Source organism: Canis aureus, chromosome X (assembly GCF_053574225.1).
Source record: "Canis aureus isolate CA01 chromosome X, VMU_Caureus_v.1.0, whole genome shotgun sequence".
Taxonomy (NCBI): domain Eukaryota; kingdom Metazoa; phylum Chordata; class Mammalia; order Carnivora; family Canidae; genus Canis; species Canis aureus.
In genome coordinates, this window is record NC_135649.1 from 55,796,390 (window position 1) to 55,805,356 (window position 8,967).

Below are 8,967 nucleotides of genomic sequence, written 5' to 3' on the forward strand. Positions count from 1 at the left end.
CTCCTTAGGGAAGCCTGAGTGGCTCAGAGGTTGAGCATCTACCTTCAGCTCAGGGCGTGATCCCGGGGTCCAGGATCAAGTCCTGCTTCGGGCTTCCTGTGAGGAGCCTACTTCTTTCTCCCTCTGCCTATGTCTCTGCATCTCTCTCTAAGTGTCTCCCATGAAAAAATAAATAAAATATTTAAAAAAGAATGGAGTTCCCCTCACTTTAATGGTCTTTTTTTTTTTTTTTTTATGATAGTCGCAGAGAGAGAGAGAGAGAGGCAGAGACACAGGCAGAGGGAGAAAGCAAGCTCCATGCACCAGGAGCCCGACGTGGGATTCAATCCCGGGTCTCCAGGATCGCGCCCTGGGCCAAAGGCAGGCGCCAAACCGCTGCGCCACCCAGGGATCCCTTCCCCTCACTTTAAATGGTGCTACTTTTAGTTTCCATTGTATTAAAATTTCCTTCACTAGTTAAATCACCTTGTGCATCATGCTACTTCCCAACAGAAAAAAGAAAGTAGGTAGTTTAAAAGAGAGAAAAAAAGGAAGGCCTCAATATGATGTAGAAAAATGTTCAAAATTCAAACAAAAAAGAACCTATATATTTATCATGACAACTAATGGGTTTTTTCTCAACTTTTTGGAAAAATTAATAACCTAGTCAAGTTACCCAAATGTAAAACCTATTTCAAACTAACTAAATCTTAGAAAACAAAGAACAGTTTATTTCTTCTAGTTGAAAAACTAAAATAATCACTAAAAGTAATTTTTGTTTTTGTATCATTTACCTGACTGCTTGAGATTACAGTGTATATATATACATACACTGTAATATTCATGTATAGTACATAAAATATGCAAAATATATAATATGTAATTATATGTATTTACATATATAATATGTAATTATATATGATATGTATATAATATGTAATATATATAATATGTAATTATATATAATTAAAATAGAAAACAAATATTGGTGAGTTCAATAAAACTTGACAAAAGGATAATTTTGCATTGGGGATTTTTGTTTTAAAAAATACAGCATATATTTACTATAATAGCCTATGCCAATATAAATGGGATTATGGTTTAAAAGTTTATGTTTCCACAGTAAAAATGATTCCACCTTGGAAAACATTGAGAAAAAGGGAAAGCAATATTTTAACAGTTCAATTTGGCATGTAAATCTGGACATAGTCTTGAGTAAGTCATCTTTATATGAAGCAAACTTGAATAGAAATATTACTTAAAAAACAAAAAAAACAACAAAAAAAGAAATATTACTTAACACATTGACTGATATGGATGGATAATAAAAGCTAAAAATAACAGTAAGTTTACTACAAGCCATGTCTACTCACTTATTTCATATCCTGTCGTGTTTCTTGAGCTACAGATTCTGTAAATCATCACCAATTCACTAATAGTATTGAAAATAAGGATAAAACTTGAATCAATGTAGAAATCAATAAATATAGAATAAGACTGTGTCTCAAAAAGTATAAAACAATGGGGGATCCCTGGGTGGCTCAGCGGTTTGGCGCCGCCTTCGGCCCAGGGCATGATCCTGGATTCCTGGGATCAAGTCCCATGTTGGGCTCCCTGCATGGAGCCTGCTTCTCCCTCTGCCTGTCTCTCTCTCTCTCTCTCTCTCTCTCTCTGTATGTGTCTCTCATGAATAAATAAATAAAATCTTTTTTAAAAAGTATAAAACAACAATTTTCCCAGCTTTTTGTAGAAATAATTGATATATAACATTGTGTAAACTTAAAGTGTATAAAATATTGATATATTTTGCTATTGACACAAAAATGGACACACAGATCAATGGAAAAGAAGAGAAAATCAAGAAATGAACCCAAAATTATATGGTCAATTAATCTTTGACAAAGCAGAAAAGAATATCCAATGGCAAAAAGACAGTCTTCAACGAATAGTGTTGGGAAAACTGGATAGCAACCTACAAAAAGGATGAAATTGGAACATCTTCTTACACCATATCAAAAAAAAATAAAAGAGCCCAAGTGTCCATTGATTGATGAATGGATAAAAGACATATATATCAGCAAAGAAGAATGAAACCTTGCCATTTGCATCAGCCTGAATGAAGCTAAAGGGTATTATGCTAAGTGAAATAATACAGTCAGGGAAACACAAATACCTTATGCTTTCAATTATATGTGGAATTTAAGAAATAAAAAAACAAGCAAAGGGGAAAAAAGAGAGATGCAAACTAAAAAACAGACTCTTAATTATAGAGAACAAAATGATGGTTACCAGAGTTAAGGTGGGGGGTGGATGGAGTTAAATTGGTGATGGGGATTAAAGAATGCACTTGTGATGAGTGCACTTATACTGGGTGATGTATAGGAGTGTTGAATCACTAGATTGTACACCTTAAAATTAATATTACACTGTATGTTACCTAAGTGGATTTAAATAAGAGCTTAAAATATTTTTATAATTATATATTGTAAATGATTACCACAGTAGTGGTAGTTAATACCCCAGTCATGTCACATAATTACCATTTCTTTTTTTTGTGGTGATAACATTTACGATCTACTTTTTTAGGAACTCTCAACTTTGTAAGTCAGTACTGATAAATCTAATCACCATAATACACATTAAATCCACAGAGCTTACATCTTGTCAGTGGAAATTTTTACCCTTTGGCCAGCATCTCCACATTTCCCCCACTCTCAAGCCCCTGCCAACTACCATTGTACTCTCTGTTACCATGACTTGAGCATTTTTAGATTTCATATATAAGTAATATTTTTCCTTCTCTATCTTATTTCACATTGTATAATGCTTTCAAAGTCTATGTTGTTGCAAATAAGAGAAATTCCTTCTTTCTTATAATGAATAATTATATAACTATATGAAGGATCCCTGGGTGCACAGCGGTTTAGCACCTGCCTTTGGCCCAGGGCGCAATCTTGGAGACCCGGGATTGAATCCCACATCGGGCTCCCGGTGCATGGAGCCTGCTTCTCCCTCTGCCTGTGTCTCTGCCTCTCTCTCTCTCTCGCTGTGTGACTATCATAAAAAAAAATGTTTATATAACTATATGAATTATAGTAAATGTGTATATATAAATTTATATATAAATAAACTTATAAAATTATTTATAGTATTTACAAATATTAAAAATATGTATATTTGTATATATTTAAAGGCAATCATTCTATGGCTAAAATAAAAAAGACAGGAAGAAACAAGTGTTCCTCAGGATGTAGAGAAAAGAAACAGTTGTGCACTGTTGGTGAAAGTTTATATTGGTACAGCCACTGTGTAAAACAGTATAGAAGTTCCTCAAAAAGTTAAAAATGGCAATTCCATATGATTCAATAATTCCACTTCTCAGTATTTACCCAAATAAAAAAAACACTAATCTTAAAAGGTATATGGAACCCTATATTTATTGCACCATTATTTACAATAGCCAAGATATGGAAACAACCTGTGTCCATCAATTCATTATAGAATTGTAATTATATATATAATTCATTCATTATAGAATTATAATTATATATATATATAATTCATTCATTAAAAGGATATTTACTCTGATCTAATGGATGGACCTAGGGGATATTATGCGAAGTGAAATAAGTCAGTGTAATAAGACTGAAAAAGACAAATATCATAAGATTTTGCTCATATTTGGAATCTAAAAATAATAATAATAAAGAAAACCTGAGTCAGATCTATAAATACAGAGAACAAATTGATGGTTATCAGAGGAAAGGATGGTTGGCAGAAGGAAAAAATGGGTGAAGGGAAGTGGGAGATGCAAGCTTCCAGTTATGGAGAATAAGTCATCAGAGTAATAGGCACAGCATAGGGAGTAGAGTGAATAATATTGTAATAGCATTGCATGATTAACAGATAGTAGCTACACTCAAGATGAGCATACCATGAGTTATACAGAAGTTGAATCACTATGTTGTACATCTGAAGCTAATATAACATTTATTCTAGCTCACTGAAAAATGCTGGTGGTATTTTGATAGGGATTTAATATCATTTAAATACATTTAAATGCATATATTGCTTTGAGAGTATAAACATTTTAACAATATTTATTCTTCCAATCCATGAACATGGGATATTTTTCCATATCTTTGTGTCATCTTCAATTTCCTTCATAAGTGTTCTATACTTTTAAGATTATAGATCATATCCTTCTTTGGTTATGCTGATTCCTAAGTATCTTATGGTTTTTGTTACAATTGTAAATGGGATGGTTTACATGACTTCTCTTTTTGCTGCTTCATTATTGGTGTATAGAAATATAACATATCTGTTCATTGATATTGTATCCTGTGACTGCTGAAATTATGTATCAGTTCAGCTCTAGTAATTTTTTGATAGAGTCTTTCAGCTCTTCTACATCATGTCATCTATGACAAGTGAAAATTGGACTACTTCCTTGCTGATTTAGATATCTTTTATTTCTTTCCGTTTGTCTAATTGCTGAGGCTAGGAATTCCAGTAGTATCTTAAATCATAATGGTGAGAGTGAACATCTCTGTCTTGTCCTGACCTTAGAGGAAAAGCTCTCAGTTCACTATTGAGGATGATATTCGCTGTGGGTCTTTCATATATGGCCTTTATGACATTGAGGTATGTTCCATCTCTACCTATGTTCTTGAGAGTTTTAGTTAAGAATAGATGCTGTACTTTGTCAAATGCTTCTTCTGCACCTATTGAGATAATCATATGGTTCTTATCCTTTCTTTTATTAATGTGGTGTGTGACACTGATTTGTAAATATGGAACAGCCCTTGCAGCCCAGGATTAAATACCAATTGATTGTGGTGAAGAATTTTTTCAATGTACTGTTGGATTCAATTTGCTAGTATTTTGTGAGAATTTTTGCATCCATGTTCATCAGGGGTATTGGCCTGTAATTCTCTTTTCTAGTGGGGTCTTTGTCTGGTTTTGGAATCAAGGTAATGGTGGCTTCATTGAATGAGTTTGGGAGTTTCCCTTCCATTTTAATTTTTGGAACATTTTGAGAATATGTATTAACTTTTCCTTAAATATCTGGTAGAATCCCCTGGGAAGCCATCTGGCCCTGGACTTTTGTTTCTTGGGATATATATATATATTTATATATATATATAATATATATAAATATATATATATATATATTTTTTTTTACTATTGATTCCATTTCTTTGCTGGCTAAGGTCTGTTTAAACTTTCTATTTCTTCTTGTTTCAGTTTTTGTAGTTTATATGTTTCCAGGAATTTATCTTTTCTTCCAAATTGCCCAATTTGTTGGCATATAATTTTTCATAATATTCCCTTAAAATTATTTGTATTCCTGTAGTATTGGTTATTAACTCTTCTCTTTAATTGGTGATTTTATTTATTTTGATTCTTCTCTTTTCTTTTTGATAAGTCTGGCTAGGGGTTTGCCAATTTTGTTAATTCTTTCAAAGAACCAGCTCTTAGTTTCATTGATCTCGTCTACTGGTTTTTGCTTCCTTGTTTGTTTCTATATCATTTATTTTCTCTAATCTTTATTATTTCCCTTCTGCTGGATTTAGGCTTTATTTGCTATTCCTTTTCTATCTCCTTTAGGTGTAAGGTTAGGTTGTGTATTTGAGACTTTTTTTGCTTCTTGAGGTAGGCCTGTTTTGCTTTGTGCTTCCTTCTTATGACCACTTTTGCTGCATCCAAAATGATTGAACCGTAGTGTTTACATTTTTCTTTGCCCCATGTATTTTTTGTATTTTTTTTAATTTCCTGGTTAGCCCACTCATTTATTAGCAGGATGTTCTTTGCATGCCATCCTTATGCAGGTGCCATGCTAATCTTCTTTGCTTCATTCCAATTTTAGTTTATGTGCTGCTGAAGTGAGCACATAGCAGGATGTTCTTTAACCTCCGTTTTTTGTATTCTTTCCATTTTTTTTCTCGTGGTTGACATTACATTTCATAGCATTGTGGTAGAAAAATATGCATGATATTACCTCAGTAGTTAGTGAGGTCTGATTTGTGACCCAATATGTGATCTAATCTGGAGAATGTTCATGTCCAACTGAAAAGAATTTGTATTCTTGCTGCTTTCTTTATTTTTTTTTCTTGCTGCTTTAGGAGAGAAAGTTCTGAATATATCTTCTAAGTCCATCTGGTCCAATGTGTTTTTTTGTATATTTTTTTATTGGAGTTCGATTTGCAAACATATAGTATAACATCCAGTGCTCATCCCATCAAGTGCCCCCCTCAGTGCCTGTCACCCAGTCACCCCATCCCCCTGCCCACCTCCCCTTCCACTACCTCTTGTTTCCCAGAGTTAGGAGTCTCTCATGTTCTGTCACCCTCTCTGATTTTTCCCACTCATTTTTTCTCCTTTTCCTTATAATCTCTTTCACTATTTTTTATATTCCCCATATGAGTGAAACCATATAATGATTGTCCTTCTTCAATTAACTTACTGCAGTCAGCATAATACCCGCCAGGTCCAGTGTTTCATTCAAAGTCATTATTTTCTTATTGATTTTCTGCTTAGATGGTCTGTCCATTGATATGAGCAGGATGTTAAAATCCCCTACTGATACTGTTATCAATTTTCTTATGTTTGTTATTATTTATATGTTTGGGTACTCCCAATTTGGGGGACTGAATATTTAAAATTTTCAGAACTTCTTGTTTGATAGACCCCTTAATTAGGATAGCATGTCTTTCTTCAACTCTTGTTACATGTAGTCTTTGGTTTAAAATCTAGTTTGTCTGATATAAGTATGGCTTTCTTTTCACATCAGGTAGCAAGATAAAAGGTTCTCTATTCCGTCATTTTTCAACCTGCATGTGTCTTTAGGTCTAACATGAGTCACTTGTATGTAGCCTTTTTTTTAATCCATTCTGATACTCCATGTCCTTTGATTGGGCATTAATCCTTTGACATTCAAAGTGATTATTGATGGATATGAATTTAGTGCCATTTTGTTACATACAAAGTCTGTGTTTCTGGAGATTTTCTCTGTTTCTTTCTATTCTTTGTTGCTTTTGGTCTTCCTTCCTCCTCAAAGAGTTCCCCTTAATATTTATTACAAGGGTCATTTAGTGATCACACATTCTTTTTGTTTTTATTTGTCTGGGAAACTCTTTATCCTCCTTCAATTTTGAATGATATATCCCTGATGGATAGAGTATTCTTGGCTGCATCTTTTTTTTATGATAGTCACAGACAGAGAGAGAGAGAGAGGCAGAGACACAGGCAGAGGGAGAAGCAGGCTCCATGCACCGGGAGCCCAATGTGGGACTCGATCCCGGGTCTCCAGGATCGCACCCTGGTCCAAAGGCAGGCGCCAAACCGCTGCGCCACCCAGGGATCCCTCTTGGCTGCATCTTACTCCCATTCATCATTTTGAACATATCTTGCCACTTACTTCTGGCCTATCACGTTTCTGTGGATGTATCTGCTGCTAACTTTGTCTTCCCTTGTAGGTTAGGGTTTTGCAAATTTATTATGATATGCTGTGGTGTTGGCCTGCTTTTGTAGATTTTGATAAATGTTCTCTGTGTCTTCTGGATTTTTGTCAACTATAGTCAAAATTTTAAAGATGTAATTAAAAATTAATAATGTTAGTCATTCTAAAATGTGTTCATGTCTCTGTGGGTTTGATTTGCTTTTTAGTTTGATGTAATCCAAGTTACTTATTTTGTTTGTTTGTTTGTACTTTTAGTGTCACATCAAAAAATATATTGCCAAAGTCAATGTCAAGGAGCTCTTCCCTATATTTTTTAGGGGTTTTATAATTTAAGGACTTATGTTTAAGTCTTTAATTAACTTCAAGTTACTAACATAGAGTTCTGATTTTATTTTTTCTTCTTGTGTTTATCCACTTTTCCCAGCACTGTTTACTGAGGGGACTATCATTTCTCAATTCAATAGTTTTGAATTTTTTATGAAATATTGGCTCACCATATATACAGCAATTTATATCTGCATTATTAATTCTATTCTATTGTTCTTTGTGTTTATTTTAATGCCAGTATACTATTTTAATTATCATAACTTTGTATAGAACAACTTTAAAGCAGACCATAAAAATCCCACAAAATCAGATATTTCAGTAAGATTTTTTGAGGTAATATGGATATTTTAACAATGTTAATTCTTCTAATTCATGAGCATGGGGAACTTATCCATTTCTTTTTGTCATCTTCAATTTCCTTAATCAGTGTTTTATAGTGTTCAGAGAACAGATCTTCTACTTCTTTGGTTAATTTCTATGTATCTTATTCTTTTTGCTGTCATTGTAAATGTTGTTGAATTTAAATTTCTCTTTATGTGACTTCGATATGTATAGAAATGTTACCAGTTTCTGGGTATTAATTTTGCATCCTGCTATAAACATCGGGGTGCAGGTGTCCCAGTGTTTCACTGCATCTGTATCTTTGGGGTAAATCCCCAGCAGTGTAATTGCTGGGTCATAGGGAAGATCTATTTTTAACTCTTTGAGGAACCTCCACACAGTTTTCCAGAGTGGCTGCACCAGTTCACACTCCCACCAACAGTGCAAGAGGGTTCCTCTTTCTCTACATCCTCTCCAACATTTGTTCTTTACTGCCTTGTTAATTTTCCCCATTCTCACTGGTGTGAGGTGGTATCTCATTGTGGTTTTGATTTGTGTTTCCCTGATGACCAGTGATGCGGAGCATTTTCTCATGTGATTATTGGCCATATCTATGTTTTCCTATGTGAAATTTCTGTTACTGTCTTTTGCCCATTTCATGATTGGATTGTTTCTTTGCTGTTGAGTTTAATAAGTTCTTTATAGATCTTGGATACTAGCCCTTTATCTGATACTAGGGCTTGCAGTGAGAGATTGGTGAGTGTAACTCAGAGGGATAGGGGGTAGCTAAAGTATCTAGGGACAGAATCAGAATTCAGAAAGGCCATGGAAAACTGGAACACTGGGTTGAGATAAACCACATGTAACATAAAAAAGAC

General features: G+C 34.0%; 1 non-coding gene across 1 annotated transcript; it reads right to left on the minus strand.

The window, feature by feature from the left end:
• Window positions 1–5,769: 5,769 nt before the first annotated feature.
• Window positions 5,770–5,872, minus strand: LOC144309284 (U6 spliceosomal RNA). The gene has a single exon (XR_013375338.1). It is a non-coding gene; the product is annotated as a U6 spliceosomal RNA (small nuclear RNA).
• Window positions 5,873–8,967: the final 3,095 nt, after the last annotated feature.